A 21526-nucleotide genomic window follows, 5' to 3' on the forward strand; every position below is an offset into this window, starting at 1 on the left:
AGAATGACTGAGCAATGCTAAGCATGAGCAAGTCCACGAGACATTTGTTTTCTTAAACACGCAGGATACTCACGTGGATCCATGGGAACTTACTCCCTTTAAACTCTTAAAAAGTAGAAGTCGTTCGGCAGCAGAGCAAAGCCTGTTCTCCGAGCAAGAGGCACTTCTCCTCTCCAATGCTCTGCTCTTGCCATGCACCAAGTCTCTTCCGCACACCCACAGGAATACACATAGCACTCGATGCCTGGTGGAATTGGGCCTGGAGCGTATGACAACCGTGATCAGTCAGAATTACAAAGGGGGCGATGCAGGAGTCCAGAATACTGATGTTTCCCATTTGTCTGTGTACACAAGATACACATTTTTCAGCAGCGTGGGTGACAAGCTACCAGAAGAAGTGGTGAATTTTCCATTTCTCCAGATGTCTAAGTAAGGAGTGCAAGTGCCTTTTTCGAAGATGTATTTTAATCAAATAGAAATATGGAGCTCAGTGCAGAATTACTGTCAGAATAAGTCCTCAGGGACGTATTGCACACAAACCCAAGTCATCAAGGATCAGATTGTCTTTTATGAACCTCAAAATCTGTTAATCCCCATGTGTTTTTTTCTTGTAATATCCTAAAAAGTATTGATATGAAAATGATTAATAATGTACTTCATGTGCAAAATTTCCCCTCTGGAGGCATTTGTGCTAAGGCACAAAACCATACCAAGCCATCTTAAAATGTAGCTCCATTTTGCATTTTATTGTCTGTTTTGAACAGGAGCATTTTTTCAAGTGCTCAGTGCCTAATTTTAGAATTTCCTAACAAAATTGTCTGCTTATTAGGAAGTAGATAATAGCAGTCTGTATGATGAGGGCTGTTTGAGTAGCCATGTCTAGTGTCTTTTTTTATAAACCCCTTGGTTTACTCAGTGAATAGCTGGTACTCCTTTGTTTGGTTAGGAAGGTCAGAGTATATATGGTGGGCAACTGAAAGCTGTCGTCCTGGCAAATTGAAAGGTGGCTCTTATTGCTCCATTCAGCTCCAAACCTAAGTGCTGGCCAGGCAAAAGGGAGGCAGTGAGTGTTTGGAAGCAGAGGCTCCTTGTTAGGGACTGTCACTGTAAGCTGTTGTCCTCCTGATGCACCTTCCGGGTGGAATTTTATTGTGGAGAGTGCATTTTGCAGTTCAGGGTAGGGAACGTGCAAAACGCCGCCTTTGCGTCTTTCTGGGCATATGACAGCTGTGAGTGTACCAATGCCGTGGTGCACAGATCCAGCCTTTGGATGGGATTGCTTTTAGTTGTACTAGTTCTGCCTGGCCAGGTGAGTACCGCTGTTTCTTCTGATGTTCTTGTGCCCTGTCACTACGTGGCCAATGCTCTTCCCATCAGATTCCTACTCAGCAGGAAGCGAAAAGGCTTAACTGATCACTTGGCAAAGCATCAGGAAAGTATTTAGCTTCTGCCAAGTTCAGAGGCGTCTTGATACAGCATCTACGTGAGAAAGGCAGAGATTGAGACGGCTCTGGAGAAGCCCAAGGGTGAGGTTTGTTAGATCCCAAACACGTGCTGTCAGATGAGATCCATACATTCATTTCTTAATCCTAAACTGAGAGGCTCGAAGTTATCATCTGTTAGTTTAGAGCCTATAAATGGAATGTAATGTTGTCGTGGAAGTGGGTGACAAAGAGGTATCGAAAGCAACTGCAGCATAATATCCCACGGGATACCCGAGGACTGATTCGGCTGCGTTGCTTATCTCAATAGCGTATGACATACAGAACCTTTTCTCAAGTTACTAACACACTAATATATAATCTCTGCAGCTTGGCAATTGAATGTCATTGGAACAATGTTTGCGCTCTGCAATAATATGCATAGGTCTTCATCTCTCTTTGAAATTGTTTCTGAACCAGAATCATCACTCAGATGCAAAGGATTATTTAAAACCATGGACTGTGCATAGCATAACACACTGATCTCAGTCAAGTCACTCCCAATCCACAAAGCTATAAACAAAAGCAAACTTGATCCACCACTTCTGAAAGCTTGTTGTTAATACTTATGTTTATGTCTGTCTTATACAGTTGAATATGTACTTAAATTTAAATTTACAGGTATTCTTTAAAGTTAGAGCTTGCTGTCTCCACTCAGATGTTTAAGAGGCAAGCGTCCTGGTGCTGGAGGAGTCACTGGAAAGAATCCGAACCCTCTCCAAGATCTCTAAAGAAGTCTTTGTAACAGGTTTCAGGCAGTATTATTTCAGGAATGTAACTGAGTGGGGTTTTTAAAGCCCTCCTAGAAATAAAGAACATAGGAAGGACTTTCTTTTGTACCTCTTAATCACAGCGCTCATGAGCAAGTCCATTGCTCTCTCATTTCTGCTGCCACCTGTGAAGAGTAGAGTCGCTGGCAGCATAAGGTCTGAGACGGCGCCTGGATTTGCACCCGCGGAGAATCTGGCTGGTGGTCCTTGCTAACCTTTGGAGGCACGCTGCAGGCTTTCTATAGGAAGGCACCATCAGGGTTGCCGAGTCCAATTCCATATAACTGCAAGCAACTGCATAATAGATATGAGTCTATACAATCTGCTCCTCGCCTCTCGTACATCCAAAGCCATCAAAGCTTCTTCAGAGTGCTGCAATAAGCCTGAGATCTTCAGTACTGAAGATTATACCTGGCAGACACTACAGTGCGCCCTGAGAAAAGATGGGGTGATCAAAGGCTTTGTCCTTGGTTTTTGCAGTAGAGGAAGAGTGTAAATTGTGTGCTATTATAGGCACTTTCAGCAGTAAGGGCTCTGGCAGGATTTTTAGGATCTTCTCCTTGTGTTACAACATCTGAGATCATTTTACAATGGAAAAAATACATGTTAATAACCTCAAGTCATTTCCTGTGGAAACTCAAACTGATGTTACGCTTAGATTTGAACTCTTTCTCCCCCATCTAAAAGACAGAATTGTACACTGATTAAAAAAAAAAAAAAAAATCATCCTTCTTCACCATGCATGTGGGTACAAAGGAGACGGTACTGGTTCCTGGAGAGGTTTTATGTTATTATACAACACAGCATCTGCACAGTAGTGATGGTGCCAAACAGCTGGCAGAGATCTGCCCTGAAGAGCAGGGACAGCAGCAGGTTTGATTTGGCAACTGAGTTACCTTTCACGTAGCTGAAGAAGCTCTGAAAGTCGCATGCTCAATGCAATGTTGCTGTTGGTACTTGATTTGTTTTTGTTCAAGGTAGGAAGGCTTTTAGGCCCACTAAATACCCCGTTCTACTGATGGAAAAATTATAGCGTTGGTATCTGTGACTTTCTCCCCCAAAGAAGGGATCAGCTCCTTCTACAGGCTAATCTCCACTCGGAGGTGTATCCAAAACCTACGGCATGCTTTCATCACTGCAACTCAACCTTTTGTTAATAAAGGGCTTCAGACACTGTAAATTCTCTTCTGTTTCCTGACTTCCGTGATATTTCTTTGTCCACACAGAGAAATTCCCTTCAGGTGAATAGTCTGCATTTCGTAAGAGCAACTGCGAGAGGAGCTGATGGGGAGCAGCTGACTGCTGCCAGGTGAAGACACCCTGCGTGGTGGAGGGGGAAACTCCCACTCTGTTTTGGAGGAATGGTTAATAGGAAAACAGATATTGTTTCATCTTGGCTTTATAAGAATTATATAAAAACTCTTGACAGATGTGAGAAAAGGGTGGAAACCCAAGGAATCTCCTTTTGCCAAAGAAACAATTCCCAGTCAAGCCTTGTGCTTGGTGTCTCAGTCGGAGCTCGCTTGAGGCAGCGGGAGTTTTTCCCTGGATTTCAGTGGGCTTTGGAGGAAGCCGGTGGATAAAAAACCAACTGAGAACTCGTATCCCCTCCTCTGAACAGAGGTTCAGATCAGAGCTGGGTCCAGCTTTGGGGATATGGGAACTGAGCTGTGATTCTGCCTTGGAGGTTGGCAGCGCAGCATCCTTTTTAGGATGGATTATTTAAACCTCTTCCAGCAGCAACCACACTCTGAGCATCACAAAGCGCTGAGAGCTCTCGGGTATTGCTTTGACTCCTGGCACAGCTCTCGGGGTGAGGGTGATAGCTGTGTTTGTGACTCAAACCCGCTCGCCTCCGCTTAGTCATTTCTCTCCTCATTATCTACCTCCTCCTATAGGTTTCTTCCTCCAAAACTCCTCAGAGAGGCACTCAGTGCAGGTGTGCATGTTACACCGAAAAGGAGACTGTGCAGCAGCCTGGCAGCACCAGGCAGGGACTCTTGTTGCTGCCAGTTTTATCCATAAGCTGACTTTTGCCTCCAGATTTTAGTGCCTCTGGGGAAGCTGAGAACTATTTGTTATATTTTTATTCTAATGTTTGCCTGGCTTAATTATTTGAGGGTATGTGTCAGAGTCTATCACTGTCAGATGTTGCTGCTGAAAGGGTATTTCAGCCAGTGAAAACTCCAGCTGGGTGGGTACTTACATAGGCTTTAGTAGAGAGCAATGAAGCCCTCTTTGTTCCAGTTTTTCCATTGCCTTTGGATCAGATTTTGTCTGTCTTTAGATCTGCGTTAAACTGGATTTTAAAAGCCTTGACCAAATGGAGCAGAGGATTTAATCCATGTGCTCTACTTCCAGTCCTGAAATTATCTTCAAAACAGCATTGCCCCAGTCATTTTTCCACCCAGGGCTTCTGCAGCAATGTGCTGTCTGAGCCCCCGTGGGCTGCTAGCCAGCTTCTCTGGGCAGAGGGGTTTGTTCAGACCATGCCTGGAGAAGCTGGGCGATGCCACGGCTGTGTGCCACCACCTGCTGCCGGCTCCTCAGTCACGCTGACCTGGAGAGGTTTGTTCCCCAGGGCTTCTCTCCTGTGTGTCACCGTGCCGGCTGGTGGATGATGAGGATAAACAGAAGCACCGGAGAGGAACAGTGATAAAAGGACCACAGGGATCTGTTTGTTTGTTTAGTGGAGGAGGGTTTGGACCCATTTTTTAATTTCATAGCAACTTGTAGGCAATCAGAAAATCAGTGTTCGGAAACTCAAAGACTTAAGAACTAACCGCTAGGAGCAAAGTGTTTTCCCTGCAGGCTGCGGATAGCCAGGTACATTTACAATTCTTTACTAATAAACCTGGGACTAGGCCAGCATATTTATGTAAAAACACTAATACTTTTATTACTGAAGACAGCCCAGAGCTCAGGCCCCTACAATTTGTCTAGAAAATAGAATATTTGACTTTCCCCCACTAATAGTATGTTTTTCTCGTCTCTTGGCAGTTTGCACAAAAGCTCTGAAGTACGTGACATACGGCAAAGAGAACATCAAAATCTGCTGTGCCATATGATCAGCTCACATTGCAGTGGGCATGTTCCTGGCTCCACAAAGCTTCACAGCCATAAAACTATTCCGTGCTTCCTGACGGGAATTCATGCCTTCGCTTTAACTGTCTGCAATAATTCGTATGTATTTGCTCTCAAAACATGCAATGTTAAAGCTTCCTTTAAATATAAAATTTACCTAGGATTGATAAAGGGGGGGTTTGGTGGTCCTGGGCACGGCTATTGTCTAGGCATCTCCAGAACAGATGCTTTGTTGATGTGCGCATCCCCAGGCGGTGGGTTTGGTGTGAAGAACGTATCTCTAAGGGTAAGTTGGTATTTGCAGAGCCAGTTGCATTCATGCAGCCATGCCAAAATAGGGTGAAACCTCTTTTTTTCCCATTTGGGTGACTGGTACGGTACTAGCGTGGGACCCATAAAAAGCTCTCCTACTTTCTGTCATCCTTCCCTCGGTAAATTTTCTACTGCTTATGATGATCAGGCATTTATTTGGTAATGACTGTCAGGACAACTCTGGCAGTGATGATACAGAGATGTGTGGCTGCATTGAGCAAGCACAATCAAATGGTTCTTTTGAGCAATAACTGACAGAAGCCACTTCAGTAACTTCTACAAGATAAAGAGCAAGGCGTGACAAAAAGACAGACCAGATGATACAAGTGCAATTGTTTATAAACCAAAGGCTTTATTATTTGCCATGAGTGATCATCAAATCTTCGACTAAAAACTACTTCCATTAAAATTTAAGGTTTGTAAAAAGAGAGCATTTATCTTCAGTAGGATTTTCCTGCACTGGGCTCAACAGGAGAAATGAAAGATAAACATCACTCTCACAGGCAGTCTGGGGAGGGAGAGCCTGGTCAGTGCAGCTGAATAGCTTTGAGCTTTTTGTTCCTGTTGGTGGGAAGCAGAGAGATCCGGATAAAGGGCTGCAGGAGCGTTGCTCAGGGGAAAGGAAGCTCTGCGTGGGGAGTCATTGAACTCGGAGAAAATGCCACATCTCAGGGTTGTTTTTATCAGACTGACAAATGCAGCCTTTTTGCCCCCATTAACCGCAGCCGTAGGATGCTCTGGGGTGCACTGAGGCCAAAGGCTCCGGTACCCTCTTTCTCTCACCAAGCTGCAAGCTCACACCTAACAGCAGGGAGGTTGAAAGGAGGCTGTATGTCTTTGGCCTAAGGTACAGAAATTTGTTTTTGTAGGCTTCTGATTAGAGATACGGAGAGCGTATTCATCTTCCCAAGAGACATACCTGGACTTGGAAGTGGGATTGTTGTTTAGTGCTATAAAGTGTTGTAGGAGATTTCCTGTACCCTGAGCTACAGGTAGAAATAGAAATGTGTCTAAGTTGGCAAAACCAGGGCCAGAATCGTGTATGTGAGGTGTGGGACTTTGAAAAGAAAGGATGGGAGATGGTGTTGGAGTAAAGAATTGGACCTGACAGTTTTTCTTCACAGCCACCAATTAGGGGGTGGATTTTATTGCTAAAGTGCAGACAAGGGGCTGGGATTTCTCTGCCTTCCTCAGTGCTCAGAGGGAGGATGTGCAGGGACACTAGCAGTTTTACCTGTCGGCATCAGGGGTGATTTGACTGCTGAAAAAGAGCCTTACGTTGTACCCTTAATAGCTTGGATGAGAGATAGGTAAAAGATAAGTATTCTCTGCTAGGGGGGATAATCACCTTTTCTCTTTCAGGGTCCAGGCTGATGAGCGGTGGGCTGGAGCATCTTCTCTAAGTGGGAGAAATAGGAGAAGACGTGTTGTTGTTCTTCACTTCCCAGAGAGCTCTCTGTACTCCCCTACGCCTTCCTAACCTGTTCAGAAACATCTCCCTGTTGGTAGCATGGAGTGGAAAGAAGGTAGGAAAGTTTCTGACAGAACCACTGGGATTCGGTGTGGGTTTTAGAGACTTTTCTTACATATTGGTAAAATGATGAATACAAGCACTGGGTGTTATTACTTGATTCACGTAGTCTTTATACTGCCAGTGGGCCCAGGATTGTTCTCTGCACTGCTGCTTTGAATAAGCACACCACCAAAGGCAGGGAGACTGTATGAATATTTGTCTCCCAGAGAAGTGCTGAGGCGTTGGCTCATGTTCAGCAGTTGTCCTAACACATCATTTGAAGGTGCCATCTCTGCTCAGTCCTTGATGTGTCACAGCACTGCTACTCGGCTGAGATTGAAACACGCATCTCCAGAACCTCACATATCAATTGAGCATTTGAAAGAAGTAGCTGTTTTATAATTAGTGTAACAAAGGCATACCTTAGTGCAGGGAGGAGCCTCTTCCATCCCCTGTGGTGGTCCTCAGACAGGCAATTTCATTACTCCTAGAAAGGGTGCCAATATAAAGGTCTTTCCAAGCTACCTAATGTGCTTTTAAAAGAGTATATCTTATTTTTTTAAAGGACTTAGAGATGTAGGATCATACATTTGATTGAAAATCACTGGGATTTAGGATTGAAACAGTTTTGAGGGTCCAAGCTGTAAAACAAATGTAGAGCACAACCTTCCAGTGTCCCTGTGAAGCTCCCAGCTCCTTGTTCAGTGCTCAGGCTCATTAGTGGAGGGAGGGTGGCGGTTTATGTATGTATTGCAGAAAGTGGCTGAAAAAGGAGCTGCCAATGACAAGGAAGGAAAGGGGTTGAACATTATCATAGTGATCTTGTCGGCAAAAGGTCCTGATGGGTGGTAGTTCCCTAGTCAGCTGTGAAACCCCTTGTTTCTTGCTGTCAAAGCTAGATCTGCTGCAGGGATCCCATGCCTTAGTTTCCCATTGCTGTCACGAGGACCCAGAGGGCAGCGGGCGGAATGGCAAAGCACCTAAGGAAGCGTCTGAGCGAGGTGGGCTGGATGGTCCGACCTGCCCCAGGCTGCAGGCCCTCACCTGGAAACTGCCAACAGGAGTGCTTGGATGAGGAATCTCACCTTGGATCCTCATGGGATCAGTCTGAGGTACTGCAATGACCAACTCGTTAGCTGTCTGGTGGTCTTATGGGGCCTTGCATGTGCCAACCAGCAGGAACAAAAATGCTTGCGGGGTTGTGTAGCAGGGTTTGAGAACAGCAGCGGCACATAAATTTTTCACTCGAGCACTAGAAGACCTAAAAATTCTTGATTTAGACCCAATTCTGAAAAGAGGATTTAAGCATTTTTTAAATGTTACTCTGTATGTGTTACGTGCTATTTTTCTCTGGCAAGGGAAGCTGTCTGCACTGCATTATGTATTAGGCTCTTGAAAGCAAAACTAGTTATGTAATTATTAGAATTATATTTGCATTCACAACTAGGATGTATATAACTAGCATGGTAATGCATGCTAATTAAATACCAATTAATCATTTTAAAAAATGAGGTTTGAATCTATACAGCTATCACAGGTGTAGTAAATACTCATTGCTTATGAAGACTAAATCAGGTGTGTTTTAATATGCAACCCTAGTCCCATATAAACATATAGTGCCAATTATTTAGAACAGATTTAGTGTGTTCCTTATTCATGTTACACAGCTACTGCTGACTGAGTGACAGTCATTATAATGTATTTGACTACTTTTACATTATTGCACATTAATGCTTCCAGCTGTTCACACCGGGCTGGCTTGTGTTTCAACCATCAGAAAATGTGCAAATTCATTAACTTTTACTCTGCAAGGTAGAGAGGTTTACTCATGCTTAATCCATCCAGGCAATCCAGATAGGCTGCTGAAAGCCAGTCGTCTTTCTTTGTACAGTTTGAAGCTTTATGGCTCTGGCAGGATATCTTACATCGCTTTATCTTCAGGCTTCAGAAACTCTGTGGAAGAGAATCAAAGTCCACATACAGCTGAGAGCATTTGCTGCTTCTGATTTAAGAAACATTCAAAGTTGCTGCTGCCAGAGAGGGAAAGAGGCTTTTGTGCACTCTGTCTCTGGTATAAGTTTCTGCTGCAAGTTTATAGTTGTGCACACTGGAAGGTTTGTAGTGTGCAGCCAAGCAGGGCACTGAAGTGAAGGCGGCACTGGTCACCCTCACAGCAGGCAGGCTTGCACAGCAAAGGCTGTGCTCACCGAGGACAGAGGACAGCACATGTGTCCTCCCATGCCTAATGACTCCTGGGGTAGCAGAGGGCAGCAGCACAACAAAGCAGTGGAAGTGGAGAAGCAGAAAGGAACGTAGCTACAGGTGGAGGTGAGGTGGCTGAGACGGCTCTGCACTTCCCATGAGATCTGGGGTTTTTTTCCCAGACTTATGCTACACTGGGTATTTGCTTTTGGTTGTCTTTTGCCTTAGAAGCTATTTCCTCCGTGAAGAAACAGGCTAATTAAAGAATTGCTTTGGCCGGGCAGGATTCGGCCAGGACACCCTGCGGTGCGGCAGGTGCATCACTGTTCCTGCGCCCGCTCGCTTGCTCTGGGCTCCGCCACCCCAGACACCCGCGTCAGACACACCAGGAAGGTTTTGCCTGCATCGAGGCTAGGACAGGACTAGGGCTGAGACTCCCACCCAGGATGACCCCATCTCGCTCCCTGGGAGCATCTGCGGTGTCGGGCTCTTGGTGCTCCTCTGCCATCCCCAACAGAAAGGAGGGTGAAGCCAGCTGAGGTGCTGGGGACCAGGGCACACAGAAGAAGAGCAGGAGGAACGGGGGAGGTAATTAAGAACTGGCATACTGTGCAGTTAGGAATTGGGTAACAAGGTCTGGGGTAGCATTGCTGCCTACCCCAACAGCTCCCCAAAAGGGTCCATGACTCCTGAGGCACGTTCACCCCCAGCGTCTGGCTCCTGCCCGGCCAAAGGACTTCAGAGTCCCTGCCTGCGGCACTTGTCCATAAGCAGCTGCAAAACCCTCTGGAGAGGAGCCTCCCTGTTCCCCTTGGCTGGCAGTGAGGATGACAGCTGATGGCTGCCTTCGGAGATGTGGTTAGCCCTGGGCTCCCTGGGCTTCAACCAGAGCTTCCCTGGCTTGGGATAGGAGGGGCTGGGTCCTGCAGACAGCCAGTATCGGGGTCCCTGTGGTGGATTGCCTAATTGTTCCCCTCTTTTTTTTTTTAAGTTATGAAATAACGTAGCAAAAATCTGTTTTACATGAATTCTATGAGTTCCCAAGTCAAAAGTGAGGTGGTGACAATTAAGGGTTTTCCTGCAGCCTTTGTTGTGTATATGGATTTTGCTTTAATACTTCTTTTATGTAGTTTCGGTAGTTCCTAAGCCCTGATGCATTTGCTCTCACTAGAAATGTCCCCAAACTCCACACAACCCAGGATTGGGCTGAAACTTAGTAGGAATATGTACATTCGTGCTTTGCTAAACTATCACCTTTTTAAAGCACCTGTAACTTCTCTAGGTACTTGTTGCATTATCTAAGGGTTCCAGCATCAGGATAGTTAAGAGTTTTACTTCCCACTCTTGTGCTTACTTTGTTCATCCTCACTTTTAGGAATCAGGCTCACCTCTTTTCAGGGTCTTTACCTTTAAGTTCTAGAGCTGGTGATACCTTAAATAGATTATTTCAGCTCATTTGGTTTCATTCAGAAACCAATCAACCCAAATCATCTTCAGTGGTAAGTAATGAAACTAAGTTCAAGCCCTTCTCAAAGTGTTTTCCTAAGGTGCTTGTCTGAGCTCAAGCCGTGCTGCATTTATAGGACAATTAAGGTCTGAAGCTCACTTAAGGCTTCATCAACAAGGTAAGAGAGTGCTAGTAATTATTCTAATTTTTCAAGTCAAGACATTTGTTTAGCAGAATGGCTCTGTGCTTCCTTTAAAGTTACTGCATCTCTCTTTTTTTCCTAATAACTAGGAATATGAAGGCTAGATGCTCTGTTTGGTGTTATTTGCTCTCCTGATCACGTTATTTCTCAACACAGAAATACAAATTTGCTCTTCCTAACAGTAAGATTTATTGCTGTATGTTAACAAGAAAAAAATGCCATTTTACCAGTAGTTCAATTTAGATCATCCTGAACAAAACCCAGTCTGGATGGTAGATTCAGGAGCAGCAACAAGTGTAATGTTCACCTAAGTAATACAAATGTAAAAATGATGGGACTGTTAAAATAGTTGGCTGCTGTAGAAGCCAAACATAATTCTGCATCCTCAGTAGGTTTTTGGCCTAGAGATATTAGGCTGGCTGTTTGCATTCTGCCAGGCTCAGAAAATGTATTGCTGATATAGTAAAAGAGTTATATTTTTACACGCATCAAGCAGGCAGGTCTCTCCCTGACAGCAGTGTCCTTCTCTCTCCCATTGAAGTATAACTCTGGCGTGTGCCTGTATCGGGTTCTGCCAGCTCATAACACGTATTAATCACTGCAAATTACTTTAAGGCAGCTTCTGCATGGATATATCAGGAGAATTGATGTGGAGCCTTTAATCTTTGAATCACTTGTTCATTTGTGAACCCAGCTGATGTTAACTCTGAGTTAATTATTGTCCCAGGGCTCTTGGGTGCAAGCTTTTGGGGGATTGCAAACTGATTCCCAGAGAACAACCAAGCACAATATAAAACCACCAAAGTCGAGGCTAATGGAGCTGGCCTGGAATTAAATTCATCATAGACAACAAACTTGAAGCAAATTTGTGAGTGAGTAGGGGGAATGTACTTATGCTGTTTCTTTTCAAAAGATAAATGGATGATTTTAAGTGTCATCACAGACTTCTCTCATTAGGCTAAATTCACTTGAGAGTGCTTTTCTATTGAGAAGATCATCATGTGAAATAGGAAGTACTCAGCCACAAAGCAAGCTATAAAAAGGTTAATGATTTTAAGGCAAAGTTAGATATAAGCACTGATAATGTTACAAGTTGTGTTATTCCATTTTCTGTGGCAATGCACATCTGTTTCTTTCATTTCAATGCAAGTTTTTGTCTCGTAAGAGAGCTCTGAGTTTGGGAGCGGAGTACTTGACTCTGCTTTTCTGCTGGATGTTTAAAGGCCTGCAACCTGGTACTAGCACTTACGTATTTGAGCTTTTGCCTTCTAGCTTTGTTTTAGGAATAATAAGCAACTTCACTGATTCCTAGGTGGAATTAATGGGTACTTCTCACAAAAAAAAAAAAAATCTGATTCTGTTCCTTTCAGAGGTCTGGGTTCAAAACAGCTCTTGCTGCCTTTTTAGTCACCGTGTCTCAATGGAGACAATGATAACTTGGACAAGGAGAAGAGTAGGTTGTTATGTCAGACTCCAGGCCTGATGAGCTAAAGGGGGAGGGGAAAAAAAAAGGAAAGAAGAAACTCTGCATTAATTCTGTCTAGCAGCCTCTTTCATAGGGATTTTTATTATGTGTGGTTTGTATTGAGGGAACTGAGGCAGTAGAAAGACATGTGACTTTGTCACAGTTGTAAGGAAACCCAAGTTTGGGCTGGAGATCAGCCTCTAAATGTAGCTCCTGTCACTCCATATGAAATGGGTCCTGCGCTGAGCATTTTTCATGCTGCCCATTGAGTTATTTCAGAATAGGTGGTTCCATCAAGACACTGATGCTCGTTCAAGACTCCCAACAAAAGATGGTGCAATGGAGCTGTGGAGTTGGACGATGGATGAGCAAGGACCAAGGCTGGGGCTGCTCTGGTCTCGGTGGCTTTTTCTGGAGTAGGGAGTGCCGTGAGCAGGAAGGAAGAGTTTGCTGAGAATAAATTCGACACAGTGGAACAAAGTGTTCCCCTTAAATGTGTTCTCCAGCCAGAATAGCAGCAGCATTTCTGCCAAGCAAGGGGCCTGCTGCAGGAACAGTTTGGCAAGGGCAAAAATAAAGCCAAATTTGTGTTAAGCAGCCTGATAGTGGGTGGCTGGATTATGCAATCTCTCTGATATTCAAAATTCATTATCTCTTGCAAAATGTCTCTGAATGAAATGAAATGGTAGAGCAGGTAACTCTTTTTATTTTGTTTTCTTTCCCACGACCCCCTTCCAAATGTTGTGCATTTTAACACCTCCATTCAAATTCTTGTAATTTGAGGTGTAAGACTGGGAGGACAGAGCTTGTAATGAAAACCTCATCAGGAACCTGAGGGCAGGGCTAGAAAATGAGCTATTGCAACGTCAGAAATTCTTGGATTTGTTGAAACTTGGTCCTGGAAGGGATGAGCCAGAAAGAAATCCTAAGAAAAGAGGAAAAATATGATATCCTTTCACTTCAGTGTGCTCTTTTGTAAATGTAGTCATTTCTGGGATAAGTATCAAGATTTACAACTATTCTCAACACTGCCATGTGGGATGAATGAGCTCCCATGAATGGAAGAATCATCATGGAGAAATCAGTGTGGTTTTGCCTTGGAAAGAGTGATCATAGTTCAACAGTTGTGCTCAACTGCTTCTGCTGTTTCACTGTGTACAAACAAGAATTTTCTTCTAGTTGCCTGGCTTGCAAATTAAGGAAATCTGGCTGATTTTGTTTTCACTGGGAGTAACTTTGACCTCACAAGGCTGAATTTGAATATTAGTTAAGGTGTATTTGGGAATACATCTGTCTTGTCCCTGTTACGGTCCTATTCTAGGAACAAGGGAGGACTGGGCTTGGATTACAGATGCTACAAAGATGTCAGAGCTGAAAGAAGTTAGAAGCTGAAGTGCTTGTAACAGTCTCTTGTTGACTTAGCCAGTATGTTCTGGAGCCCATGAGAGGTGATTAAAAGCCCATGGTGACGTTTTGTATTCTAGTGCTTTTCAGAGTACATCCCTACTTTGAAGCAGACCGTTCCCATGAAGAATCTTAGAAATGCAGTCTAACGTGGAGCCAAAGGCTTGACTCTTCATAAACCAAGCCCAATAATGATATTCAGCATAAATGAACCCTCAAAGAAATGAGTAAGAAGAAACAGCACACTAGGTCTGAATATTTACTGTATTTCCACCCCTGAGTATTAAGGAGTTTATGTGGACTAAAGGCTGGTATTGGTGCACTTTGCCCCCTTGTCTTTCTTTTTGGCGTTTAAAACATCTTGAAATTATACTCCCAACTTGCACGAGTAAATGAGTGTTTACAACTGGGGGAATGTGCATGATACTACTACTATGTCAGAGTCTGTGACTACAAGTTTTGATGTGAAAGTGTCCTTCACAGAGTAAGAGAAACCACTTTTGAATCCAAACCTTTGCTGTTCTAAAGCTGGTTCCTTCTGGTGGTTGTTGTCAGAGGAGGGGAGCCTTCCAGGGTTTTGATCCTCTGACTTACTGTGTAAACTTGGACCAACTGCTTCCACCTTCTGCGCTTCCCACAGCAGTTCCTAAACAAAAGCATGCTTGCTATACATTCCTAGTGCTGCTTTGGCAATGCAAGTATTGAGTTTTCCGTTTTCCTTCTCTGGATTTTGTTTCCTTTCACCTTTTAAGTTTCTTCCCTTTTCCCCAAAGGAGTGCTTAAGTTCCAGATTAAAAACAGAAGTCTGTTCAGTTTTCCGTGAAGGTTAATTTATTAAAAATATAGTTTTAGTATCCTTTCAAATGGTATTTTCCATATAAAAATATTTATTTTAGTAAACCCACATCTTTCTGATGGAAAAATGTCTGGGCATTAAAAAAAGTCAACCACTGTTTAGTAGCTTCAGTATATAAATATTTCTATGGTACAACTATGATTTTATGGAGTAAAGAAATTACAGATAACCGGTTAAGTTCTTCATTTTAAGTTAATTATATGATTATTTTTAGCTAAGGTATGACAGCTTCATGCACTAGAGCCTTACTGTGAGCTTCTGAATCCTAGAAATGTTAGTGCTTAAACTGTAAACCGTGGGTGTGTTCAATTTTTTTATTGATGTGGTAAAGGAGCAGTGGAAGCTAGGTAAAAGCTTGCTAAGGTTTTGTGGCAAACTGCCCCTAGACAGCTAAGCTGTAGTTTGTAGCTGCTCATTACTAGATAATGCAACTCTGTGGTGGTGTGAATTGGAGAATTTTAGACATCCGGTCTCAGGAGCCAATCTCTCTGTCATTGCAGGTTTCCAGAGCACTGGCTGCAAACAGGCATGAGAAGCCTGTAGTAAAAGCTCTGAAACCAGCCTGTTGGGTTGTGATGGCCTTTGACAATCAGAATGCTTTGAGAAAGAATTTTGTTAGGGAAGGAAAAGAAAGGAAAAAAAGATTATTTTGAAATTACTTTTTGTTGTTTTGTGTTGAAGACCAGAGAGGGAGATGTGTTGTTGAGGGGGTACAAAGTCTCACTTCTCTTGAAGTCCATGCTGAAGACCAAATCCAGTCTGAGCTGATAGGTTGTTTTTATTACAGGGCTAGCAGTGTTTTAACCTCCCTCTCCTGGAAAAGCATTTGGAAATTGCCTCTCATATTTTAAATGAGGCTATTAAATCCCATAATCCTCTCCAACAAGGCTCCTTGTTTCAGGGGTCTATTGGCAAGAGCCAGACAGCCCAGTAACCCTCAGTCTTAAGGAAACGTCTCTTCCTTCTTGGTGATCTGGATATAGTCTTACTCTTCCTGCCTGGAATGACTGTCACCCCTTCTGGGGCACTGGTTTGGGGTTGTGTGGTGGGGTTTTGGTGGCAGGGAAGGGGCCGCTGTGCAGCTCCTGTGAGAAGCTGCCAGAAGCTTCCCCGGCTCCGAGTCAGACCCGCCTCTGGCCTAGGCCGAGCCCATCGGTGATGGCGGTAGCGCCTCTGGGAGGACAGGTTTAAGAAGGGGAACCTGCAGGGAGTAGGGGGGTTGGAACGTGAGAGAAACACCTATGGAGACAGCAAAGTCAGTGAAGAAGGAGGGGAGGAGGAGCAGGGGAGGAGGGGATGCCCCCGCAGACCCCGGTGAGGCGGCAGGCTGTCCCTCCCGGCCCACGGAGGGGAGCTGGGGAGCAGATGCCCGCCTGCAGCCCGGGGAGAGAGGAGCCCATGCCGGAGCAGGGGAAAAGTGAGGAGTCCTCCTCCTGAGGAGGAAGGAGTGGCAGAGCCAAGGTGGGATGAGCAGACCCCAACCCCCGTTCCCTGTCTCCCTGCGCTGCTGGGGGGGAGGAGGTGGAGAAAATCGGGAGTGGATTTGAGCCTGAGAAGGAGGGGTGGGGTGGGGGTAGGAGTGTTTTAAGATTTGGTCTTACTTCTCATTATCCTTGTTTTGATTTGATTGGTAACAAATGAAATTGATTTTGTTTTTTCCCCAAGCTGAGTCTGTTTTTTGCCCACGACCACAGCGGGTGAGTGATCCCTCCCTGTCCTTGTCTCGACCCACCAGCGTTTCTTTCTACTTTCTCCTGCCCCATGGTGACCTCGTGGTGCTTTGGTGCTGCTGGGCTCAAATGACGATGGGCCCAAAATGCTTTCTTGAATTACAGGAGTCTGTCGGTGTCTCACATGCCTGTCTCCTTACAGCACTACTGTGAGTACAAAGGGGTTCCCGCTTCCTGTTTTGCTCCTAGTTTTTTCCCTTACAGCCATTGCTAAACACAAATAATGTATTTATGTGATGCAATGCTCAGTGACAGGCATGCAGGGTGTTCCTGTATGAGTGCAGATCTGCTCCGTTTCTGTGTCAAACCCTAGTGTGACTGTGATGGCAGAGAGCCGGTGGGATCTTTCAGAAGATGGGAAGTGATTCTGGAGCTGGTTCGGTGGCAGCACGTGAAATGACACTCAAGGGCTGCGTTCTTTGCATTTTTAAACAGCAGAACAGGTGGCTAAGCCAACGCGGTGCAGCTGATTACAGAATAACTGGTTTATTCCATATATGTAAAAAAAGCATTGTCCATATTGCTCCTCAGGCACAATGGCCAGTCTCTGGCAGCTTTGCAAACCCAGCAGAACAAGTACAAGTCCGCAGCTTGCAGAGCTGTCAAAGTGGTGTTATTGTACCCCTGTGCACTGTGTTAAGTAACTGGGGGAGAAAGTGGTTTTAATTGGACTGCATACAGATCTCCAGTGAAGTAGATTTTAACTTTTGAAAATCAATAGGTAGAATCAATCTACAGTAAAGATAAAGTCTTTTACTGATTAAATATCACCTCATCCTTCTTTCAGGACAAAATGTTTACTACTTTAACAGTTTGAACTCTTAGAGAGACTTCCAGGAGGAAAGAAAAAAGTGTGAAGAAAATCTTCGTTTTCTTGGTATTTGAAGGGGTAATCCTATCATACCTCCTGCTCCCAGCTCTGTAGTGTATATTCTGATTAAAAAGCTCAACCTTCCAGATCTTTCCAGATTTGTATAGATAATTAGGAAAAACATTAACTGGTGCTGCTTTTTTTTTTTTAATGCTTTCTGGGTTGCTGGAGTGACGCTTCCAAGCAGCTGTAGGCAGAGTTGTGGGTTGCATGACAGTGTGAAAAGTCCTTCATCTCAATGCACTGCCTTTTGATATATGAGCATGAATATTTCCTTCAGCAGTGATGTTGTTTGTTTTGCAGAAAACAATACTGAGAGAAAAAGAAAATAGGAGGTTTTCTCCCAGGGCCGTGTTGCCCAAGGCCAGACTAGAGCCTGAAGTGTGGTTACAAAGATACCAGCCTATCTTTAACCTGTTGTCCCTGCCCCACCGTACAATTTGGAGACCTTGTCACAAACAAGGACTGCAAAGTGTTGTGTGATGTACAAAGCTAGAACCGAAGAGCCTCGTTTACACAAATCTTGTGCTCCCTCCTGCAACCCATGCCTAGCAAGTTAAAAGCAAGAAAAGCCTCCTAGCAGTACCAAAAGGGAAATAATCTGTTTTAGCACAGCAGAAAGCTTTCCTGGGGGGCTGGTTACAAGCTTCAAACTTGTAGGTGGTGCAAAAAGCTTCATGCCAACCCATTTTTAATTGCAGCCCATGAGGAGTCTCCCAAAACTCAAGGTAGATCTCGAGTCACATGCTGTACTGCTGGCTGGCGCCGATGCTGGAGAAGGGACAGCAGAGGAAAGACGAGCATCAGCCACCAGTGAGTGAAAGCTGCTCCTGACCACCTCTCCTTGCAGAGGGCACCCGAGTGTCATGGGAAATGCAGCAGATAATATCTGGAAGTACAAATGCACCTCGAGCATCTCACTGGTGCAGAAACCTGGTCCCTCCTTTCTTTTCAGCAGGAGGTGATCTTGTCCACCCTGACCTTCTCCCTGTTCTCTGTCTGCACTAATTAGACCAGGCTTTGAGGTATCATGCCTTTACATTGGTGATGTTAGTATATAACTTCTAGTAATTCAGCCAATTGTTTTAAAAATTAACCTTTAGTACCGTGAGCTCCTCTTACAGAGAAATGGTGTCAATTCTTCATTAGTGCAGTGAAAAGCTGCTGGCAGCCGTCGCTGCAAGTTAGTTCTACCAGGCTGATGAATTTAGGACATTTTTCTCTGTTGCAATTAAAATACAGGACCTGCTGTATTGTTGCACCAGTGGCAACAGCATGCAAATAACTGTGTTGATGCAGCAGTTCAGCAATCATCCCGAATTTTTTCTGGATTCAGGTTTCTTCTATCTGTCATGTATCTTAAAAAGAGAGTGATAAAATGGAATCTGTAAAATCACCATTTTGGATTTTACATTACCTTTCAGTTTGATAAAACTAAGAACTTTACTCAGGGATATTGCATTGTTCGTGGCTCTTGAAAGCCGAGAATCTGGACTATTTATTTAATTGAAATGTAAGCTATGATACTTCACGTGTTACATTGGTAGACAAGTTGTGGGCTTGGAACAAGGCCATGTGTTTGCACTAGCAGGAAATTAAAACTGCCAACTACAGGCTGATACTATGTGCTGGTGAGTCAAAATGTGATGACAATAGAAGCCGTGTGTTTCAGAAACAAAATGTCAGCACTGATTATGTTTTTCCCTGTCAGCAAAAGAGGGTGCCAGTTGCTGAGAAATGCGATCCATTTTAGGTTATAGCTCCTTATGAATTTTTTAAAGAAATGTGATGCACATTTTCATGGATAAAAGCCTATGTTAATTATTTTGAAGGTCTTGCAGAGAGCTCCACACTACTGTTGCATGGTGGTGCACACAGCTAGAGAAGCTAGTACCCTATGTGGTCACCACCACTGATGCATCTGAAAGTGTCATGATCTTTAATTTTCTTAATATATATATATTTTAATTCTCTGTCCTTGACATGCTCAATTGTGTGGGTGCTGTGCTTGGAATTTTGGAAGTGGATGTTAGGTGGTATGTTTCTAGACATCAGTGTCAAGAAATGTTGCATGATCATCAAGGTGGGGATTTTGGGGGGGGGGGGGGGGGAGGAGGATGTCTTGTGATGGAAGAGGAATACTTGTTTTAATCTTTGCTCTCTAGCAGTTATCACAATAATTGGGAGAAACAACAGAGAATTGCTTAGTTTCTCGTCGTCCCTTCCTCTCTTGTTATCATTGTGGAGTAATAAGAGAAACTGCCAGAGAAAGGTCACTGTCAGCAGTGCATCTATAGCAACCTGCAAAGATGGGATTCTCTCTGGCTTTATTTACTGGGGGCAAGAATGGTTCAAGATGGATATGCTGATGGTAGGGTTGCTCTGGTAGGAAATCTTGAAGGAAGGGGAAAAAGTCATGCCAGGAGCAGGCTAACTTTACTAGGAGTAAAGTTTGTTGGTGTAAGTACATTTGTTGGGAGCTGGAAGAGCACAGGATCTCGATGCCAGCTGAAGGTTAGCAAACCCTCCCCATGCCCGTGGCTGCAGCGGCAAAAATAATTTTGTGAGCCTGACAGATTTTATTTGGCACCCTGCTATAAGTCATCGCTTACTGCCATATGCTGTCTCTGCAGGAAGAGAGATTGCTGTGTATTTAAAGCAATAGTAGGAAAGCTTTTCTAATGCAGATGAGGCCAAGAACTAAATTTCAGGCTTTCAGCTGGATTGGGCCAGGTCCTTGGGTCTCCTGAGGACATAAGGTGGGCTTGGGGCGAGGTGGCACCCCTATGGAGACCATGGTTGTTTATGCTCACCAGTCCTTCGCTAGGATGTGCTATAGAGCAACTATCCTCAGCATGAAATTCACTGCAGGAATAATTGAAATGACACATGTAATTCTCACTATTTAAAATACTGCTTATTGTAGTGGGAATACTACAAGCATAACATGCTGATATTCTTTTAAATCCAATTCTCCCTCTGACCTAACAGACCATTTTTGATGGATGTGTTCTGTTTTAACAGCTGAAAGAGTCAAAATGACTTCTTGTATTCCCATTCCAGCAGCAAGATTCCTGGGAAATGCATTAAATTGGATCTTTACTGATCAGATAGAGGATGAATGAAGACAGAAATTATGTTGCAACATCATTGCTTTTAATCTGATTTTTAATAAGTGGAGGAGTAGATTTAACAGTTCTGTTCTTGTGAAAAATCTTATTCAGTTTACTTTTAATTCACACTTCAGACTTGCCTGGATTAGTCTTTTCATTGTGTAGCAGCTTTTAATATAGTGACAGGATCAATAAGGGAAGAAGGTTTGGTATATGCCACTGCTTGTCTGTGTGCATCAACGCCCAAATGTAAAAAAAAATTGTCTAGAGATTTTTGCGTTCTTGTCTCTAGGTGGCAAATTTAAAAGATCTTGAAAATCTGTTTGAAAATTCTCTAAAGACTCTGTTTTCTTTGAGGAAATGCTTGCTCAGAAAAATCTAAGTATTTTGCAGGAACGCAAATTTGATCTAATGTGCTAGCAAGAAATCATGATATTAAGACATAAATTTCAAAGTAAAACTCTCTTTAGGAAAGTTAAAATGTTGCCTTTTTTTTTTTCTTTCTCTGTCAGTTCAGGAGAACCAGTAGGAGTTGACTAAGCCTGAAAGTCTGTATTTTTGGCTAGTAGAAATTTAAAGGGGCGTCGTCAGAAAATGTGCAGCACTGACATTTAGAAATTCCTCATTTTAATAGGCATTTCAGATTAGTCATCAAAAACTAAAGGCATATAGTGAGGATTGTCAGCAATACTTAACAGTGAAAGCCAGCTGTTTCCATTAACTACATCATTAGATTGTCACTTAAATATTAGTGGGCGTCTGTGTTGCATTTTGAGGAGCTCCGATAGGATACCATTAAGACAAGATTCTCTGCCTGGCCAGAGAAAGGAACTCTAAATACCAAAGCCAATAAGCACATATTTTTTCTGAAACTCTCCTTTTCTGAATGCTTTGAGATTTGTGCAAAGACCCTGTAGAATTCACGCTGGGCCAGCTTTGCTTTTCATACCTGAAGATACTGTGATTGCCTTCATCTGCTGCAGGGTGTAGAGCTGTCTGTTCCCTCATTCTTTTGGTCCTGCAGACAGTAGGATCTGTGCTATAGGCTCTTTTTCTTTTCTTTTAAATTCATCTGC

The 21526-nt window shown here is 43.7% G+C and overlaps 1 protein-coding gene across 1 annotated transcript in view; it reads left to right on the forward strand.

Annotated features, from left to right (window-relative positions):
• Positions 1-11860: 11860 nt before the first annotated feature.
• Positions 11861-21526, forward strand: part of CD7 (CD7 molecule) — a 192158-nt gene continuing 182492 nt past the window's right edge. The window contains exon 1 of the mRNA XM_049812794.1: positions 11861-11883. The gene's annotated coding sequence lies outside the window, so the exon portion shown is untranslated. The remainder of the gene's footprint in view (positions 11884-21526) is intronic.

This window comes from Accipiter gentilis, chromosome 10 (genome assembly GCF_929443795.1).
Source record: "Accipiter gentilis chromosome 10, bAccGen1.1, whole genome shotgun sequence".
Classification (NCBI taxonomy): Eukaryota; Metazoa; Chordata; class Aves; order Accipitriformes; family Accipitridae; genus Astur; species Astur gentilis.